Source organism: Pelmatolapia mariae, linkage group LG22, assembly GCF_036321145.2.
Source record: "Pelmatolapia mariae isolate MD_Pm_ZW linkage group LG22, Pm_UMD_F_2, whole genome shotgun sequence".
Lineage (NCBI taxonomy): Eukaryota > Metazoa > Chordata > Actinopteri > Cichliformes > Cichlidae > Pelmatolapia > Pelmatolapia mariae.
This window is the reverse complement of record NC_086245.2, coordinates 14,895,467-14,917,234: the sequence shown is the minus strand read 5'-3', so window position 1 is coordinate 14,917,234 and position 21,768 is coordinate 14,895,467. Positions and strand designations below refer to the sequence as shown.

At 42.7% G+C, this 21,768-nt stretch overlaps 1 pseudogene; it reads right to left on the bottom strand.

Moving 5' to 3' along the window:
• Positions 1-654: 654 nt before the first annotated feature.
• On the bottom strand, positions 655-20,610 carry LOC134623120 (cytosolic non-specific dipeptidase-like; annotated as a pseudogene).
• Positions 20,611-21,768: the final 1,158 nt, after the last annotated feature.

Genomic DNA, 21,768 nt, shown 5'->3' with positions numbered 1-21,768 from the left:
GTCCTTACTTGTCGTTGGCCAACTGTAGCAGTTTCCACAGGAACCCTACTGGCCAACAGCACCAGAGGTTAACCCGGGCCCTAAACGATCCGGTATGGAAATCTCATTCTTTATGAGATGCATTTTTTGATTTGGCCAAGATTCTACTCTCTGACACAACCTTCTTCAATTGCTCTCAGGAAATGGAATTATCTAAGGTTGTGATATAAACTCACCCAGATTTATTTTTCCTAAAGTAACATAAAGTTAACTCATGTCTGAAACTATGGAACAAAAGGGACCACCCTATTAACCACAAGTCTTCATAGACTATCGACACACTCAAATTACACTATGAATACAAGACTGTTTGAAGTGGTTGTTCTGCTGTGATGTGGAAAACACTAACACAGTAACAGTATTTGGTCATGCTGCTATCACTGATGCCTCAATCACATTTGACAGCTTCTAAATTAAGCTTATCAACATTTTACCCTATTATAGTCGGTTATGACGGTAAGCAGTGCACTGTATCAAAAGTAAATCCTGTTACATCATGAAAAGTACAAAAAACAAAACAACTCAAACAAAGTAAGAAACACACTCTTTTATTATCAGCAGGGTGTATAAAACCATTTATTGTGAAAAGTAAACCCACAAAGTTTATGGTCTGATATGGAGGATGAGCATATTTTACACCTGTCATTATGAGACACCATCAAATCACTCCAGCAGAGAGACCTCATGGAAGTACACTCCCAGCAGCTTGACTCCCTGAATGTAGTTTGATCTGAAAATGGAGAAATAAAGCCATGATAATGGTTTGTAATTAAAAAACTCAGTTTACCTGTCATTAAGTTTGGCACAGAAATAATCTGGAGATGATAAACACGATCCTCTTCTTTTACCGCAATATTTTGTCCGTTTTATCAATATTTCCTACTTGTTACACATTTCAAAAGAAGTGAAACTGTGAGCTGTGACCAACCTGTTGATCTTTTCATTCTGAGAGTGAGCTCCATCATCAGAGGACCCTACAGGAAGCAGCATGACATTACGGCCTGTGGCCTCCTGGAAGGTCAGGGTGACCGGGATGCTGCCGCCCTCGCAAGTCAGATCAGGCTCGACCCCAAAGACTACAGCACAGCGAGGAGGAAAAAAACAATGCAAAAAAGCAGTAAAACTTTTATTAATAATAATAATAATATCGTTGTTGTCACATCAAAACTGGATATAATCTTATCAGTGAAAATAGGTGAAAAAGACTTAAAAATGTCCACAAAAATATGCATATAACAAAAAAGCTTAAAGATATTGTAGCAGGCTAGGGGGAGGGGCCACTGGCCCGAGGACTTATGGACTTTGATGTATACCTGATGTTAACGTGTTCTAAGTTGTAGTGTTAGTAGTGCCACAATATGTACAAGGCTTTTGGATTTAAAAAAAAAAAAAAAAAAAATTGCTTGTCCTTATGTTTAATGTCCTGAAACATCTGCCCGAGGGCAGGAGCTGAAACATGACAAAATATTTGATTTCTCTTAAAGAAAAAGCATCAAAATGTAAACTGTAATAAAATCTGTTGTTCCATGGCAGGAGAAAGTGTTTTACACTTTTTTAATACAATAAACACAACTGATTTCAGCTTTGTAGCAAGATAACAGAAATGGGTGCGATTGAGTGAACTCCCTCTTTAATCTAACAGCTTTTATCATTAAGTCCTCGTACCTGTCTTTATGGCCTTTCTCCCTGCCATGTAGTGTGGGTGGTTGAAGTCTGAGACCCAGGCTTTGGCCCCATGGCCCATGTTCACTTTCAGTTTATTGGGGCTTCCCAGTTCAGCAAACTTCTTCTGCAGATGATTGATGACCTTGAAGAGGGAAAAATAACTTAGACTTGTTGGAGCTTTTATACAGAAACAAACTGAATGTAATCATGTGGCTACATCCAAGTGGCCGACAGTCAATCCAGGCTCAGCTTTAGGTACTAAAACTTAATTAAATCTCTTTGTCATGCTAATTCAGAGTCAGTTCTAAAAAACTCACTGTGTGTGCAAAGGGGGTTGAACTGTATTGGGGAAGGCAAAAGAAAATGACTTTATTGGTTGGTGTTACTAATTTTATGTAGGTATATTTTAATGCTATGACCTGTGACATTGGCTTTCTGTCTAAATAAAGTTACCTTCATTCACATTAAATCACTCCAGTTTTTTTTACTTCATTATATGAAATATTCATAACATTTCTCATTTTCATGCATTGCAGTTTCTTTTAATGTGATTCTTTACAAAAAAGCATGGCTGAGCAAATCACCTGCGCAACAAACTACCAATAAGTGGCAGAGATACTATGTAGCAGAGGTCGCTCTGTAGCTACTTGATTATAAAAAGATGACTTGGATTAGGTGAGTGTTGGTATGCCATCATTGTGACCTATCACAGTGTTTACCTGCTTCTCCACATCTCTAGGGTCCATGTCAGGCACAAGGCGGATGGAAAACTTGCCAATGACCTTGCGAGGGATGACCGTCTTGGCTCCTGCTTCAGAGAAAGCCCCCTCAATACCATGAAGGGAAAGAGAAGGATATCTCCAGCAGTGCATGAGGATTTGCTCCTACGGTGAAAGAAATCAAGAACAATAGGTTCACAAAGTGTGAATGACCCAAAATTATACAGCACATTTCCACCAATGAGTGATGCGAACAGCAAATTTCTTTGCCTTTGTGTCATGCAGCAGCCGGCCAACTCCCACATCTTTACAGTACTCATCCAAGTCGAAGTCGATCTTCTCGTACAGCTTTTGCTCCTCTGCTGTCAGAGGCGCCACACTGTCATAGATCCCAGGAACCAAAATCTTACCCCTGTTGTCAACCAGGGAGCCTGTGCAGGAAGTCACAAACACAAGATTAAAACTCTAAACTGCTGTAAAACAAGGTCGGTGAGACTAAAAATCACAATTACCAGCTTCACTTGCCCATAAGTGCGATGAGGTCAGTCATGGCCTCATGAACAGAGCCACCAACCACCCCTGAGTGCAAGTCCTTTTCAGAGCACTCCACCTTAAGGTTGGAACGTAAAACATTATTTTAAAAACACAAAAAGCTCAAGTTTGCCCTTCTGATAATGAAACACTGTCCCCACCCCCCACCAACAGTAATCCAACAGGACTTCACCTCAATGAAGAAATAGCAGATTCCTCTCAGACCGTAGGTAATGCAGGGTTTGTTCTTGCCCAGCCAGTCCTTGTCAGAGATGCAGACGTAGTCCACGTCTTTAAAGAAAGTGTCCTTTCTAGAAAACACAAGATCATCCAGACCCTCAGATCCAGATTCCTCCATCCCCTCAAAGCAGAATTTGATGTTGATGGGAAGGTCCTGCAACAAGAAGAGAGATGCATAAGAAAAAAAAAAAATTCAGGCTCATTTTCTAGAGTTTAAATAATCTCTTAACAACCAACAATCTGCAAATCAGTGGTGTACTTTAACACAGAAATAGAATAGCACATGTACAATACATTTGTGGGTGCTCTACTGAATAAATGTGAATAGTAGACAACAGGAATGCATGTTTCACATTTCTCACGATGTGTTTTAATTTAACCAAAAAAAAAAAAAAAAAAAAAAAAAAAAAAAGCTGAACATGAGTCCAGACTAAGGATATAATTCACAATCTTATGTGTGATAATTATTATGTAGATAAAAACAAATACTGTACATTCACCAGCTGGGATTTACTTTTTCCTGACTAAACGCCCATTAATGAAATTCCTGCTAAGGATTTACTTTAATTTTATCTGAAGAGCCAGAGAGCCATATCAGAAAGCACCAAGTAAGGATAGATAAGGTCAAACTTTTGTAAATAGGCCAAAATTATATTTTTAAAATGGTACGAATGACCCGCATATCTTTTTAGAATACAGTGCTGTAGTAGCTATTCTGCTTTATCATCACTGTACAAAAACAAAAGAAAAACCTTTTAACATTTTAAGTAGCGGTGTATATTTACAGATTCCAAATTATACCATCACACCTCAATATATTCCTGTCACTAATTTCAGTTCAGTGTTCAAACACAGCCAACTTAGCATGTTAAGCCACTTCAGGGTTGTTTGTTTAAGACACACTAAAATATCATATCATCTTTAAACTATCTGAACTTGAAACACCTTTTGCTGGCCAGCTTAAATCTGGCAGTAACTGTACCTTTCCGATCTTCTGATACGCTTCAATGCAGTTAAACCAGGCCAACACTGGACCCTTGTCATCATTAGATCCTCTTCCATAGAGCTTACCTACAAAAAGAAAACTTTTTTCAGTTTCAAGGTTCTAATGAGAGGATAGTAGAGTTGAAAAATGTTACTAAGGTTATGTTTATTACGTAGTCAGCAGACGACAGTGCCCTGTTTTAAGCTTGTTTAAATCATGGCTAAGATTATGTGTAACAATATGAAACCCTTGTTCATGATACAAAAAAATGATCTGCAGCAAGTTTTTGTAAAATGTGACATAAGCAGTACTAACACAACTGAGCAGGCAGGAATGAGACAGGGGGAGGAGGATGTGGCATTTTGTGTCAGCTGACTCTCACCAGAAAACACACAAGACTACACGTGCTCAATTTTGTAGGTCACACAAAAAAAAAAAAAAAAAAAAAAAAAAAAAAAACCCACACCAACCTCTCCTACCTATCCCATCAAAAAAGTTTTTTTTAAATGCAAACATGTAGGGTAGAGCAGCAAAAAATTATTAGGTTACCTTGTGCTACACAGTATTAAAGAGTCTGTAGGATCACACACAGAGTCAATCTGTGTTGTTTAACATAAAACAAAGAAGCCTTAAAGGGTTAAAATTATTCAGGTGCAGATTTGGCATTACTGTGTGGAGCATAACAAAGCATAGACACCAATTCAGGAATGCTGCAGTGACTTAGTTATGTGCACAAACAAATGCAGAGTCTGAAATAAAGGACCAGTCATGACTCACAAGGGAAAACGCCTCACTTGATCCGTTTTGCCTTTTCACAGGTCGAGTCGGTTTCACCATTCTGTCATGTGACCTGCTGAGGTTACCTGAGGCAAGGTTAAGAGTGGAGGTTGAAGTGCCTAAATAGGATCTCAAGTGTAGGTGGCTGACAGCTGGTGTTCTAATCCACCATCTCCGCTCAATGATGGTCTTTCATGGTAACAACCTTTGCACAATCTTTGAGCCTTTGCTAAATGGAAGTGTTCAGGAAAGGTCTCAACCTTAAATGCATATAATGGTAATGGCCCACATCTTTTGTTTTCTTCACACCCTGGCTAATGTGATGACTTGCATGATCAACAACCCTCAGAACCTCATGAGAAAAACTATTAAGGGTTAAATACCTGAGACACACAACCATTTGTTTTAGAACTGAAGAAGTCTCTTGGATGAGAGTTTAAAACTTAAAGGCCAACAGCCTTCTTTTTTCATGTTTTTAAGACCCTTCTGTGACTCGTTTTGTGTTTCTTATCTTTACCTGTTAAAAATACATTCACCCAGTGTTCCTAGTCTACATAGTTAAGCTTGTTGATAGCATGTTTTCTTTTAGTTATGCTACCTTACAGGAATTACACACCTCAGTCCACACGTCCTCATCCTGCATAACCTGCTGATTGGTTTTGTTTTTTGTTTTCAGTGATTTCAGTTAAGACCACTAAAACACTGAGTCCTCACCAGCTTGTGACAATGTTAGAGCTCATACAAAAACAGCTCCAGGGTTGTTTTGTGCAGGGTGTAGGCAAAAGTATTCTCTTCTTACCGTCTTTCTCCACAAGAGTGAAAGGCTCTGTGTCCCAGCCGTCACTGATGTTGGCTGGCTGAACATCAAGGTGCCCGTAAATACACTGTCTTCTTGGCTGGGTCTGATCCTAACTGACCCAGGATGATAGGAGGCAGGGGGATCTCCTCTCCTGTGGGAAGCTGCATGAATGAAACTTAACCTGAGTGACCGTTTAAAAACAAGGTCCATTTATGATGAAATTTAAGTAAAGAAAGATAATGCAATATACAAATCACAAATGCATTAAACAATGTAACCAGTGCAAGACCTTCTGCTTGCCAACGTCCACCAACTCCACAGTCCCTCCCAACCTCTCGATGTCCTTGACTGCCATCTCCATCATTTTTTTGATCTCCCCGCGCTTCTCAGGCAAAGTGTGACACCCACAAGTGTATGGTCACAATAATAATTTTTTTTGTGAATTGTTTTGATGTAAAAGACCTGATTTTATGGTGGTATTGCACTTTTCATTTAGAGTTATGAACAATGTAATTGCGTGGCATTGCCACAAGGGGGAGATAGCGCTGACTGCGATAGGTCGTTGCAACGCTTCTGTGCCTCAGACGAGGAAGAGCCTGCAGACCGAACGCAACTCATGTCTCCTGTCTCTGCTTTTCTGTTAAAAAAAACAGGTTAGTACTTTAAGTTTGCTCACTGCAATGCACATATAAAGGCAAGAAACCTTTTTCTGTCTTTGGTTAAAGACCGCAAATGTTGTGAGAGAGTGTGTTTTCACTGATGGAGAAAAAGCTAACTATACCGCCATTTGTAATGGAAGCCGCCATTTCACTCGTAGTCTAAAGAGGCAGCTGGTCTTATTATCTGTTTTATTTTGTGGCAAATGCAGCTCTTGGACACTTCTTTTATCCTGACATTATTTGAAGTTATAGTTGATTAGAATCTGCCCAGTTCTTATGTGTCAAATGTAAATAGTCTGATGTATACTGTTTGTGGATGACTGTGAACTGTTTGTGAGCAATGCTAGAATATTTTTGTTTATTGGTTACTAATGTAATATATTGTTTGAATCTGTTAAAGTATAAAGAATATATAATGGTATATAAGCGGGTTAATTGCAGTGTTAAGGGTACTGCACAGAAATGTTTTGATGCTGAATAGCAGTAGATTTGATTACAGATTTATTGTAAATAAGGACACTCATACAATGATTAGTTTGTAAGTTTATTCTTGCGAGAGTGCAAGGTAACCAAAAGAGTTTGAGCTATGGACTTAATTGAATGTGTTTTGTTGTTAAAAGAGAAATGTGTGTGTCTAAATGAAAAGAGAAGGACGTTGTTAAATTCTGTTAATAAATCAGACGAGGAAGAGCCTGCAGACCGAACGCAACTGATGTCTCCTGTCTCTGCTTTTCTGTTAAAAATACAGTTTCAAAACAGGCCCATCGAAGGCCTGTAACATAATTTTGGTGGCCCGTACGGGGATCAGCATGCTACGAGGGCGACTGCTGATCCTTTAATCAACGAACCAGAGACGGTCATCACAGGGCAGACGTGTTGGAACAGCAGACGTGCAACTGAGGCAGCAGCGGGACCTGTGTCTAGGAGGGAAACCCCTGCTGGAGAGGTGACGTGCTGCGTGTTTGAGCTGACTGCACTGTGAAGAGTTGCTAGCCAAAGAACACACAATGGAGGACAGTGAAAGAAAAGAACTAGCTTGGCAGATCAGAAAGAGTCTTTATGCGCTGACAGCGGAGGAACTCTTCCAGATTGCTACAAACATCACACCAGTACCTGATGTGGACCCTGCAAGTGTAAGACGTGGTGATGAGGAAAGTTGTTTTGATTATATATGTGCTTATCTACGTTGTAAGACATTGCTTGACTTAGAGGATCAGGGGTTTTCACACCTACTGTTGTTGAAAGATGCTATTATTCATCTCATTGATAGTCGTACCGCTAAAGTATCTCACCCTATAGTCTCAGAGGAAAATGTTGTTACTCACACAACACTGAAGCACCCTGAACAGGGTGATGTACTTACCTCAGCTGTATTGCCTCTTGAGTCTGTTAATCCACAAGTAACAGAGTATGAAATGCTAAAGGCTAACTACGAGGCACTTGGTAAAAAGCTAGCAGATTTACAAGTGACATCTGCAACACAAGATACACCCACCCACACTATTACACAGTCATTTCAGCCTCGAGCCGAGAGCATGACAAGCAGTCACTCCACCACGGACACGCGACACTCCAGGCCTGATCACGTGGTTTCCCTAAGAGACCTGCCATTTTTGCAACGCAGAGAGTTTAAAGTACATGGGGGTCAGGTTGGGGACATTGCATCTGACATTAGCTACCATGGACTGTGTAAGCAGATTGAGGAGGGGCTCAAGGTGAAGCACACAGAGGGAGAGATCATTCAAGGTGTGCTCCGTATTATCAAGCCTGGACAGTTTAAGGACATGTTGATCAGTAAAGATGACTTGACCCTCATTGAACTCAAAAGCTTGCTACGTTCACACCTGAGTGAGAAGAGTGGGAGTGAGTTATTCCAGGAATTGTTGAGCACTAAACAACATGACAATGAAACTCCCCAACAGTTCCTTTACAGGATGATTGGACTGAAGCAGAAAGTCATGTTTGCATCCAGGCAGGATAACATGGACGTTGCGTATGAGACACGTACGATCCAAAATGTGTTTCTACGCACCATTCATCAAGGTCTTCTGCCAAAATATAGTGACATTCGTAATGAACTCAAGCCACTACTTTCAGACTACAGTGTGTCAGATGAAGCCTTGATAAGGCAAGTGAACAAAGTGTCAAGTGAAGAGAGTGAGCGACAGCGAAGACTGGGATATTCCATTCGACAAAAGGTAACACATGCTCATACTGCTCAACTTGAACCTGCTAAAGACACTGAAATGATTGACTGTAAATCTAAGAGTAAGAATAAAGTCATAGAAGAGCTGGCTGCAAAGGTGGAAACTCTGACCAAAGTGGTGGAGTCTCTCACAGCCAGTCAGGCTCGTGAACCCACTTGTCAGTGTGCACACCCAAAGCAGAAGCCCAGACAAACTGCAAAACAGTACGGCTGTCCCAAGTGTATTGAAAGTGGGGTTACTTCATGCACTCATTGTTTTATCTGTGGAGAGACAGGTCACAGGGCAGTGGGATGTCTCAAACGAAACCAACCCAGAAGCTCTAGTTGGCCTCCTGCTGAAATACACACTCCCAGAACCAGTGAACAGCCAGACCCAAAATCACCAGGTACGTGCTCAGAAGAGTTTGCTCATGTCAGAAGTAGTTGGGCGACCCCTCCAACGAAAAATGCAGACACAGGGGCAAGTGAGAGGGTGGCACAGCTTGTTGGAAAAAAATGTAAAATCAAGTGTTACATTCATAGCTTTGCAGTGGACTGTTTATTGGACACAGGTGCACAAGTGAGTCTCATTGATCGCCAGTGGGCAAAAACCTACCTCTCTGACCACAAACTCCGGCCACTGACAGAACTTATTGGAGATAAGGCTCTTAGTGTGCTTGGTGTTAATGGCCAGCCATTACCCTATGACGGCTGGGTGGGCGTGATGGTGAGTCTCCCAGAGAATAGTGACCCAAACTTGACTGTACAAGTCCCCTTTTTAGTAAGCAGTGTGCCCATGGACTGCCCCCTGATTGGTTTCAATGTAATTGAACAGCTGATACTGGGGCCAAATGCTAGTACAAACCTCATACCCACCATTGTGAGCCTCCTGCGTAGCGCAATGAACCTCCAGGATGACACAGCGACGGCACTGGTCAACTTCATCCAGACCAAGCTTACCAGTGATAGCGGCGTCAGCCAGAGTGTCCTAAAAGTGGGCCTGCATGATGTAGTAATCCCAGCTGGTCAAGTTAAGTATGTTAAGTGTAAAGTTTCCTCTACCCCGCCCCCTTTTGTGAGTGTGGACGCTTCCTCTCTTTGCTCTTCAAATGCTTTGCTTCTTTTATTGATTTTTATTGATTTTTATGCTGATTTTTTCCCTTTTTTCTGTATGAGCCTACCTGCGAGAGCTTCTGGACACTTATAGATCATTAGGACTAAAGTGTTCTTAACAGAAACAGCAACATTTTTAGTTACCTTATCCTCAGCGCTCCGTGTGTCTGTGGCCTAGACACAGCTGAAGCCTGATTACAGCGTCTGGACTCCGAACAGCCTCAATAGCCTGGAAAGGTGCTAACTGCTAGGCTAACTAGGCTAACTAGCTAGGCTAACTAGCAACAAGATGCCTTCCCTCTCCACAGATGACTACCACAAACTCCTGCAGAAGATTGCAGTACTGGAGACAAAAATTCATCGCTTAGAAGTAAATGTGGAGGTAAATGGACTGTGTGGAAATGAAACAACCTTGCCTTTGATTCAAAGCAATGGCGATGAGCAAGCTAGTACACAGCTAAGGAGCACAGATAACATGACCAAGAAAGTAGACTCTGTGCATTACTATAAATCATCAAGCGATAATCCCCCCTTGGACTGTCCTGGTGCAAAACCAAGACACAAATCATGTCTCCTAGAAGGGGGAGGACGTATCACAGGCAGAACACAGCGAGCTGAAATCTCTGAAACCGACTGGCCTTCACTTCCTACGAGACAGAGAAGCTCTTCTACCCCTGTATACGGGAGGAAACAGGACTGGACAACCGTGAATAGAAAGGTTAACAACAAACCTCCAAAACAACTGAATGTGAAACTGCAGAACAGATTTGCTCCACTATCAAAGGACCCTGGATCTATATCGGACAACCATCCATCTAAAAGTAGCGAAGTAAGGTCTGAAAATCTGTTGAAAAGTAAAAGGCCACAGGGAAAGCTAAAGGCTAGGCCTGAAACCCTGATTGTGGGTGACTCTGCCGTAAAGGATGTACAAAGGATGTGCGGTAAGAACACTAAAGTCCTATGCTTTCCTAAGGATATGGTCAACAACCTGAAGGAGAGAATTCTTCAGATTGCAGATGAATATCCAACTGTGACAAATATTGTTCTGCATACAGGGTCAAACGATGTGTCCAAACAACAGTCGGAGGTTCTGAAACGGGACTTTACTGGATTATTAAATACTGTAAACTCTCTGAATGCAGCTGTATTCATCAGTGGGCCTGTACCGCCCGTCAGAGGAGGAGACGAGAGATTCAGCAGATTGGTTGCACTGAATAAATGGCTTATATCAGCATGTACTGACCACTCAGTGCATTTTATCAACAACTTTAATATTTTTTGGGAACGCAGGCATCTGTTTAAAGCAAATGGATTTAATTTTAACAAGTCAGGGGTGAAACTGTTCACCTCCAACTTGTTTTATTCCATACGTCATCCATCTGTGCTTGGTGCCAAGGCTGAGATAAACGAGGAGTTATCTCATAAAGAGGAACAAACAGTACTCCAAGAACAAACAAAGCCCAGCAGAAACCTTGAGGAGGAGCTCCATCTGCCCCCACCCGGGAAGAGCCTCAGAAAGGAGAGACATCTGAGGCAAGAAGAGGGGTCCCTATTTGCCTCCACCTCTCTCAACAACACCAACGACCAGGACCAGGGACCACGACCTTCCCCAGTCCCCCAAACCCCTGACAGGCCATCACCCTCCTCCCCCTCCCTTTCTCCCTCCTCCCCACACCTGAAATTCACTGAGGAGATGATGGAGCGGGTCAATGCTGGGCTCAGATCTACCCCCCGGCCCAATCCCTTTTTGTCCCCCATTAACCCCCCACCAGAGCAGCCAAAGGTTCGCCATCGAGCCCCGCCCTCAACAGAGCAACCAAAGTTACACTGCGCAGCCTCGCCGCCCTTAGTTCCTCCTTACCACCTTCATGCTCTGTCTCCGCAGTCTGATGTGTGATGTGTGGAGGGTCCGGGCTGCGAGGATTATGACAGTGGTGACTTTTCCCAGGAGAAGCTGGGACCCTGTTTATTAGAAGGTTTCAAAATTTCTGTACTTTTAGGTGACAGAAGGAGACATGTGGCCTGGTCAAAACACAAAGAGCTGCACTCTAAAAGATCTTTAAATGTAGTAAACATACCTTGTGTGCCACAGACTGCTCCCAAACACGAGGGGGCAAATAATACCTCTAAAACACTTAAGTTGGCTTTATTAAACGTTAGATCTTTAGCTGGGAAAACATTTTTAATTAATGATTTAATCACTGAGCACAGCCTTGATTTTATGTTTTTAACTGAAACTTGGTTGGACCAAAGTAACAGTGGAGCTGTTCTCATCGAGACGACCCCTCCTAACTACAGTTTTATCAGTGAGGCCAGGGTGAGCAGGAGAGGAGGAGGGGTTGCCGTCTTATTTAATGAATCATTTCAATGTAAGCAGCTATCTCCTGGAAGTTTTCAGTCTTTTGAATATGTGGCGTTACAGCTGAAGGCCCCATCCAAAGTTGTGTTTCTTAATGTTTACAGGCCTCCCAAATACTGCACAGACTTTTTTAATGACCTCAGTGAACTGCTGTCTGTGATCTGTGTTGATTTCGACTGTGTAATTATTGTTGGGGATTTTAACATCCATGTGGACAACCCTCAGGACAAAGGGACTAAAGACCTGAGTAACACTCTGGGCAACTTTGGGCTGACTCAGCATGTAACAGAGGCCACACATAATAGAGGACACACTCTTGACCTACTGATCTCCAAGGGCCTGAGCATTTCAAAGGTTACTGTGTCTGATGTGGGCCTGTCTGATCATTACTGTGTTTTCTTTGAAAGTAAAATCTCAGCCCACACAAATATATCAACAGCAGTGATCACAAAACGGTGTATAACTGAACACAGTAGTGAGATCTTTAACCAGGTCTTCCCATTAACACCTGACCTGTCCAGAGGTTCAGTCAATGAGCTCGTCACTAGCTTCAATGCTAAAATGTTAAATGTAATGGACACTATTGCTCCCATTAAGGTGAAGGTTATCTCTGGAAGGAAGAAGTCTCCATGGAGAAACTCCACACTGGTGAAATATGAAAAAAGAGAGTGTAGGAAAGCTGAGCGCAGATGGAGAAAAACAAACCTCCAGGTTCATTATGACATCTATAAAGAGAAACTTCACAATTATAATTTACAACTGAGGAGTGCAAGGAGGTCCTACTTCTCTGACATCATCACCAAAAACAGTCATAACGCTCGGGTCCTATTTTCTACAGTTGACAGGCTAACAAACCCTCCTGTGTCAGTGGCAGCTGAACTTCATTCGACCATGGCCTGCAATGACTTTGCCAAATTCTTCACAGAAAAAATCCAAAAGATTAGACAAGCAATTGGTACATCAACAGCAGATCCAGGACATGTACTGTGTCCACCAAAAAACTGTTTAAACACCATCAAACAGTTTCACCCTATTAACAACAAAGACCTGGAGGACATCTTAGGTCAACTGAACTCCTCCTCTTGCTGTTTAGATGTCCTGCCAACGAGTTTTTTCAAAAAGGTCTCAAAGACTTTGGAGTCAGACCTGTTACAGATCATAAACTTTTCTTTAACGTCAGGTGTGTTTCCAGAATCACTAAAAACTGCTGTAATTAAACCTATACTGAAAAAGGACAATCTTGACAAGACACAAATGAATAACTACAGGCCGATCTCAAACCTCCCATTTTTAAGTAAGATCATTGAAAAAGCAGTTTCTCAACAGCTCAATTACTTCTTAACACAGAATAACTGCTATGATGCCTTCCAGTCAGGTTTTAGACAGAACCACAGCACTGAAACCGCTCTGACCAAAGTGTTTAATGACATATGTCTGAATACAGACAGTGGAAAAATGTCAGTCTTAGTTTTACTGGATCTCAGTGCAGCATTTGATACAGTTGACCACAACATATTACTCAAACGACTGGAGAACTGGGCAGGTCTTTCAGGAACTGTACTAAACTGGTTCAAAACATACTTAGAAAACAGGAAATACTTTGTATCAATAGGTAACTTCACATCTGAGCAGACAAGTATCACATGTGGAGTTCCCCAAGGTTCCATCTTGGGACCCCTTCTGTTTAACATCTACATGCTCCCACTGGCACAGATTATAAAGAACAACAAAATAAACTATCATAGCTATGCAGATGACACACAAATATATATCACAATGTCACCAGGAGACCAAGGCCCTGTACAGGCTCTTGGTAAATGCATTGAGGAAACTAATGACTGGTTGTGCCACAATTTTCTCCAGCTAAACAAAAACAAAACTGAAGTAATAGTCTTTGGTGCCAAAGAAAAACGATTACAGGTCACCAGAGAACTTCAATCTATACACCTAAAAACCACCAACCAGGCGAGAAATTTGGGTGTAGTGATGGATGCAGACCTAAACTTAGAAAAACACATTAAGACAATAACAAAATCGGCTTACTATCACCTCAAGAATATTTCAAGGATAAAAGATCTGATGTCTCAACACGACCTGGAAAAACTAGTCCATGCATTCATCTTTAGCAGGCTTGATTACTGTAACAGCATCTTTACAGGTCTACCTAAAAAATCAGTCAGACAACTACAGCTCATTCAGAACTCTGCTGCTAGAGTCCTCACTAAGACCAAAAAAGTGGACCACATCAGTCCAGCTCTGAGGTCTTTACACTGGCTGCCTGTCCGTCAGAGGATAGACTTTAAAGTTCTGATGCTGGTTTATAAAGCTCTGAATGGTTTAGGACCAAAATACATCAGTGACCTCCTGACCCAGTATGAACCTTCCAGATCCCTCAGGTCATCTGGATCCGGTTTTTTATCAGTTCCCAGAGTCAGAACCAGACACGGAGAAGCTGCATTCAGCTTTTATGCTCCATATATCTGGAACAAACTCCCAGAAAGCCTCAGATCAGCTGAAACACTCAGTTTATTTAAATCCAGGTTGAAGACTCACCTATTCTCAGCTGCTTTTGAATAAAGCACCAAATCCACACTTTTAAGCTTAAATTTCAAAACTTACATTTTAACTACTGACTTTATCTACTGTTCTGATTTTATCTACTGTTCTGATTTTATCTACTGTTTTGATTTTTGATTTTAAATACTGTTTTGTTTGTTTGTTTGTTTGTTTGTTTGCTTGTCTTAATCAATTTTAAATCGTGCTTTTTATTTGTTTTTGTTTTTAATGTCTCTGTAAAGCACTTTGAATCACCTTGTTGTTGAATTGTGCTATATAAATAAACTTGCCTTGCCTTGCCTACAGTTGACATGTCCAACCCCCTCGTGCTCTTTGAACCAACTGAGAGCAACCCACAACTGCAACAGCTTGATGTCGGCAACAGCCTCCTCACAGTTTGTGACGCCAGAGTCCCATATGTCAAGGTACCTATTGGCAACCACACTAAGCACGATGTGACCCTCACTGGCAGAGCAGCCCTTGGAAGTATTGAACCAATAGCAGGAGTCATACAAACAGACTTACCAAACCTCGGTGAGCCCAAAGTGACTCAAGATGTCGACTCTGATGTATCTCAAATACCCCAGCAGTGTGGTGAAGATCAAGCAACACAAGAATGGGATCCACCTGTTGATGTTAGCCACCTGACTGAAGACCAACAAACTATTGCCAAGAAAATGTTAAGGGAAGAGTCAGGGGCTTTTGCACGGGATGAGAACGACATGGGGTGCATTCCCAGCTTGGAAATGACAATAACACTCAAAGACACAACCCCAATTCAGAAATCATACACCTCAATTCCAAAACCCCTCTATAAGGAGGTTAAAGAGTATATTGAGGACCTCCTAGCAAGAGGATGGATTGTAAAGTCGAGATCTCCTTACTCTGCGCCAATAGTTTGTGTGCGGAAAAAGGATGGCTCCCTAAGGCTCTGTATAGACTACCGTCTCCTGAACCAGCGCACAGTACCTGATCGCCACCCATTACCAAGAATCCAGGACCTCATTGACACCTTGGGAGGTTACAACTGGTTCTCCATTTTGGACCAGGGAAAAGCCTATCACCAGGGCTTTATAGCAGAAGGATCACGTCATCTGACTGCATTCATCACCCCCTGGGGCCTTTATGAATGGGTGCGAATTCCCTTCGGCCTTACCAACGCACCTGCTGCATTCCAACGCAGTATGGAAGAAATGCTGGCTCCCCTTCGGGATGAGTGCTGCATCCCATACTTGGATGACATCTTGTGCTATGCCAAGACTTTTGAGGAACATATGGAAGGGCTGAGGAAAGTCTTGAGAGCCCTGCAGAACTACGGAGTCAAACTCCGGCCAACAAAATGTGACCTATTTAAAAGAGAAGTGAGGTATGTTGGGCGTTTAGTGTCAGCTGAAGGAGTACGCATCGATCCAAAAGATCTCGAGGCGGTGTACGCCCTGAAAAAGGAGACACCTGCCATAGTGGGAGATGTGAGGAGGATCGCTGGGTTCCTGAGTTACTATCGCTCATATATCCAGGATTTCTCGAGAATAGCAAAACCCATCTATGAGCTTTTGCAACCCAAGAAAACCAAAGAGGAGCATCTTCTGGGGAAAGTTACAGGACAGAAGGGGAAAGGTGCACAGTTACCATCCAAAACACCAGTTGAGTGGACCGAAAAGCACCAGGGCGCCCTGTGTAAGTTGATCGATATGTTGGTAAACCCCCCTGTACTTGCCTACCCAGATTTTGAGCTTCCCTTCGTCCTTCATACAGACGCATCTGATAAAGGACTTGGAGCCGTTCTCTACCAACATCAGAATGGAAAGCTCAGAGTGATTGGATACGGCTCCCGAACACTGACACCAGCTGAAAAGAATTACAGACTCCACTCGGGCAAGCTTGAGTTTCTCGCCCTCAAGTGGGCTGTCTGCGAGAAGTTCAGGGATTACTTGTTCTATGCCCCGTATTTTACCATCTACACCGACAACAATCCCTTAACTTATGTCATGAGTACCGCCAAGTTGAATGCGGTTGGGTTTAGATGGGTGGGAGAGCTATCAGATTTCAGGTTTGATATAAGGTACAGACCTGGAAAAGTAAATGTTGACGCAGACACCCTATCGAGGAGTCCCCTTGACATTGACAGATACGTCGCTGAATGTACAAAAGAGCTCTCCAAAGAAGCTGTTGCCGCTACTTGGGAGGGATGTGGAGCAGGCAAGGATGGAAATGTTGCATGGATCGCTGCTCTGGCTCTAGCACAAGGTGACCAGCTTGAACCAGTAATCCGAGAAATGGTCACGCCCATCAATCTGGATGAACTACAAAGGGCTCAAAGAGCAGACCCGGCGATTGGTGAGATCATGAAAATGAAAGACTCAGATCAAAAGCTGACAGATGACATGAGACGGAATGTGAGAGGTCCTGCGAGGAAAATGATGCATGAGTGGACAAAGCTGAGCTTAGAAGATGGAGTTCTGTATCGTAAGACTGCAGAAAAGCGTCAACTAGTCTTACCAGCTAGCTTCAAATCCGTGGTCTTGAAACATCTGCATGATGACATGGGGCATGTCGGGGTAGAAAGAGTTCTCAGCCTAGCGAGGCAACGGTTCTACTGGCCATACATGAGGCGAGACATCGAAGCCTATGTCACCCGGCAGTGTCCGTGCATCAAACAGAAGAAGCCGGTGACACATGTCCGAGCTCCCATGTCCAGCATTACCACAAGCTCACCAATGGAATTGGTTTCAGTCGATTACCTCCACTTAGAGCCAAGCAGGGGCGGATATCAGTACATCCTAGTTGTGGTAGACCACTTTACTAGGTATGCCCAGGCCTATCCAACCCGCAACAAGAGTGGCAAAACTGCAGCTGAAAGGATTTTCAGTGATTATATCCCCAGATTTGGCTACCCTTTAAGGCTGCACCATGATCAAGGACGGGAGTTCGAGAACGAGCTCTTCCGGACTCTGCAACAGTTGAGCAATGTGGGGCACTCTCGAACAACCCCGTACCACCCTCAGGGCAACCCAGCTGAACGCTTTAATCGTACCATCTTGCAGATGCTGAGGACCCTGGGTGAAGAGAAAAAAGAAAGATGGAGAGAGTATCTCCCACAGATGGTTCATGCGTACAATTGCACGCGCCATGAAGCAACGGGTTACTCACCATTCTTTCTGCTTTTTGGTCGACATCCACGAATGCCAGTAGACCTCCTGTTCAAGTTGGTTACTGATGGAGAACCACAAACTGCAAGAGGTTATGCTGAGAAATGGAAAGTACGAATGACTGAAGCTTACAGGATTGCATCTGAAAACAGCCAAAAGTCAAGTGATCGTGGGAAGAAACACTATGACCGGCACTTGAAAGGAGTGATACTCCAACCTGGTGACAGAGTACTAGTGCGGAACCTGACTGAGAGGGGTGGTCCTGGCAAGTTAAGGTCCTACTGGGAGAACACCATTTATGTGGTGAAGGAACAGATCAATGACAGCCCAGTCTACAGAGTGGCCTCAGAGGCAAATGGGAAAAGAGTGCGTGTTCTGCATCGCAATCTACTGCATCTTGTCAATGAGCTTCCTGCGGACTTGCCTGCTGTAAATAAAGGGGACGGGCCATCCGCCGTCAAGAAAAAGAAACCAAAACCAGTTCAAAGAGAGACAGCATTTCAACCCCACGCTGACACAAGCTCCGATGATGATGAGAGTTCAGTGTATTATGAGTTGAGGTATGATTTGAGGAGTGGAACCAAAGAGGATGCTCGACATACCTATAACCATACTGTAGGACCCTCAAGGGGAACAGCTGAGTTCAGCAGAGTGGTTAACTGTGGAGCACCTCAGCCGACAGAAGCAACAGTATTGGGGGAACAAACAGCAACAGATGAATTGAGGGAAACAGGAATGGAACAAGATGGTGGACACCAAAACACTGAACTTGACAATGACAAGGGAGAGGAGGAGCATGAGATGGTACGGGAATCAGGAGTCACTGAAGTGCCTTTCACAGTCGACGGAGGAGAAGTTGGACTGCCGCTTTCAGAAAGGGCACGGTATACACCCAATGTGACCCCGCCGACAAATGAATCAGTTCCAAGAAGGTCTACTAGGGAACGACGACCTGCTACACATTTCACATATGACACCCTTGGCCAGCCCTCTCTCCGGGTACACCCATCAGTCAGTTGTGCTGAAGTGCACGAGTCACCAAACACAACACACTACACCATGCCACCATATCCCCTGTTACCTTACTTTCCCCTAGTGCCATATCACATTCCGACATCTCACTGTGCACACCCAGGCACCTTCCCTGTATATTATAACTGCCCAATCTATACATGTTAGTACACAAGGAATGTGGATATGTGGGAAGGGGATGTGATTTGAATTGTTGAATAATGAGTATGATGAGTTTTAAAGGGTAAAAGGTTAAATGTCAGGAGCCATTTTCTTTTTGTTGGGGAGTGTGTGACACCCACAAGTGTATGGTCACAATAATAATTTTTTTTGTGAATTGTTTTGATGTAAAAGACCTGATTTTATGGTGGTATTGCACTTTTCATTTAGAGTTATGAACAATGTAATTGCGTGGCATTGCCACAAGGGGGAGATAGCGCTGACTGCGATAGGTCGTTGCAACGCTTCTGTGCCTCAGACGAGGAAGAGCCTGCAGACCGAACGCAACTCATGTCTCCTGTCTCTGCTTTTCTGTTAAAAAAACAGGTTAGTACTTTAAGTTTGCTCACTGCAATGCACATATAAAGGCAAGAAACCTTTTTCTGTCTTTGGTTAAAGACCGCAAATGTTGTGAGAGAGTGTGTTTTCACTGATGGAGAAAAAGCTAACTATACCGCCATTTGTAATGGAAGCCGCCATTTCACTCGTAGTCTAAAGAGGCAGCTGGTCTTATTATCTGTTTTATTTTGTGGCAAATGCAGCTCTTGGACACTTCTTTTATCCTGACATTATTTGAAGTTATAGTTGATTAGAATCTGCCCAGTTCTTATGTGTCAAATGTAAATAGTCTGATGTATACTGTTTGTGGATGACTGTGAACTGTTTGTGAGCAATGCTAGAATATTTTTGTTTATTGGTTACTAATGTAATATATTGTTTGAATCTGTTAAAGTATAAAGAATATATAATGGTATATAAGCGGGTTAATTGCAGTGTTAAGGGTACTGCACAGAAATGTTTTGATGCTGAATAGCAGTAGATTTGATTACAGATTTATTGTAAATAAGGACACTCATACAATGATTAGTTTGTAAGTTTATTCTTGCGAGAGTGCAAGGTAACCAAAAGAGTTTGAGCTATGGACTTAATTGAATGTGTTTTGTTGTTAAAAGAGAAATGTGTGTGTCTAAATGAAAAGAGAAGGACGTTGTTAAATTCTGTTAATAAATCAGACGAGGAAGAGCCTGCAGACCGAACGCAACTGATGTCTCCTGTCTCTGCTTTTCTGTTAAAAATACAGTTTCAAAACAGGCCCATCGAAGGCCTGTAACAAAAGCAGACACACTCTGGACACTCACCCACTCAGCGAGGCGCTGAGGACAATTATGAAAAAGTGATTTAAAGAAATTAAGATGGGGGGGGGGGGGGTTTATACATTTTATCTTTTTTTCCCCTTTTATTTTCTTTTCTTTTTACTATTTGATGCAGTTACTGATTGCACAAGAAAGAGCCACAGTGAGTGATTTTTAGTACATCAGACCTACAAAATGTGACTCAAGCAGCAGTTATAATATTACTGAATCTTATCAGGAAAACTGGTTTTACAGTTGGAACCTACTATAATCCCATCTTAATGAATGAGTTGCAAATCTTTCCAGTTTTCCCTTAGCTCAATAAGCCATTAAATCAAGTGACAATCATCCAAAAAAAAAACTGAATGATTAAGCAGTTGCACTATGTTGTTTTTTTCTGAGTGATCTTACCTGCACATACAGGTCCTGGTGGTCGTCCACATACTTGAAAAGTTCAGTGAGATGAGCCATTTTTACCAGCAACGGGAGCTGAGGGTTAAATAAGCAGACTGGTGTGAGTACACCTTCTTCTTCTTCTTCTTCTTCTGACATTTGTATTGGCGGTTGGCGTGAGTACACCTCTGGGTTTGAGCGATCTTATGAGAGGACAAATCCTTCATGCACGCATGCACTCCCAGCTGTGTCTCCCTCCTGTTTCCCGTTCCCTGATTACTCCCTTGTGTATATAAGCCCTGTGTTTGCCTTTGCTCTTGGTCGTGTCGTACCCTCAAGATGTTGTGTGTTTGTTATGTGCAGGCTTCCAGTGCCTCTGTTCTGAGTCTTGCTTTACTTTTGTGAGTTTTATTTTATGAGGAAGTTTTGCCAGCAAGAAAGCTGTGTTTTGAGTTGCAGTCCCGTTTTGAGATTTTGTGTCCTTTTTCCTGCCTGCCTGCCACACAGCACAGCCATGGTATGCTGAGTGAGAATCTGAAAATAAGCCATGAAATACTCATATCAGGGTAATTTTCCACAGGTGTGCACTGAATGCCAACAATAGCAAGTGAAGTGAAAGTATGTTGGGTGTAATCGCTAAGTAAAGGTAGGTAACACGTCATAGCTGCATTTATTAATTTAATAAGATCTCAGGTGTTGTTCCTGGGATCTGCTGGAGCCACTGCGTAAAGATTGGGGTTGCTGCACCGAGTGCTCGGATTACCACTGTAACCTTCACCTTCAACCTGGACAGTGGTTTTGACACTCACTAGTCCTCAGTGTCCTTCCTTCCACTTAGCTTACAGTTTCAGGGTGCTGGATTTGGGGTGAAACCCTCCATGCATGCTCAGGAGCTTCCTTTTCTTGATGTCTGTGGCTTCTATCACCTTCTTTGGTCAGCTTATTATCCCAGCAGAGTATCTGATCACTGGTAGAGCGTAGGTGTTAATTGCCCGGATCATCTTCTACCCATTCAACTGACTCCTCAGGACATGCCTTACTAAGTACCTTAGTCCCAGGTACTTATAGTTGTCCTCGATGTCTGCATTGTTGCCTTCTGGTAGCACAATTCCCTCAGTTCTAACTACCTTCCCTCTTTGTTACTATCCAAATTCACTTAAGCAATGACATTCCAATGTCATTGCTGTCGATCCTAGTGGTGTGGATCAGTGAATCGATGTCTCGTTCTCTCCTGAA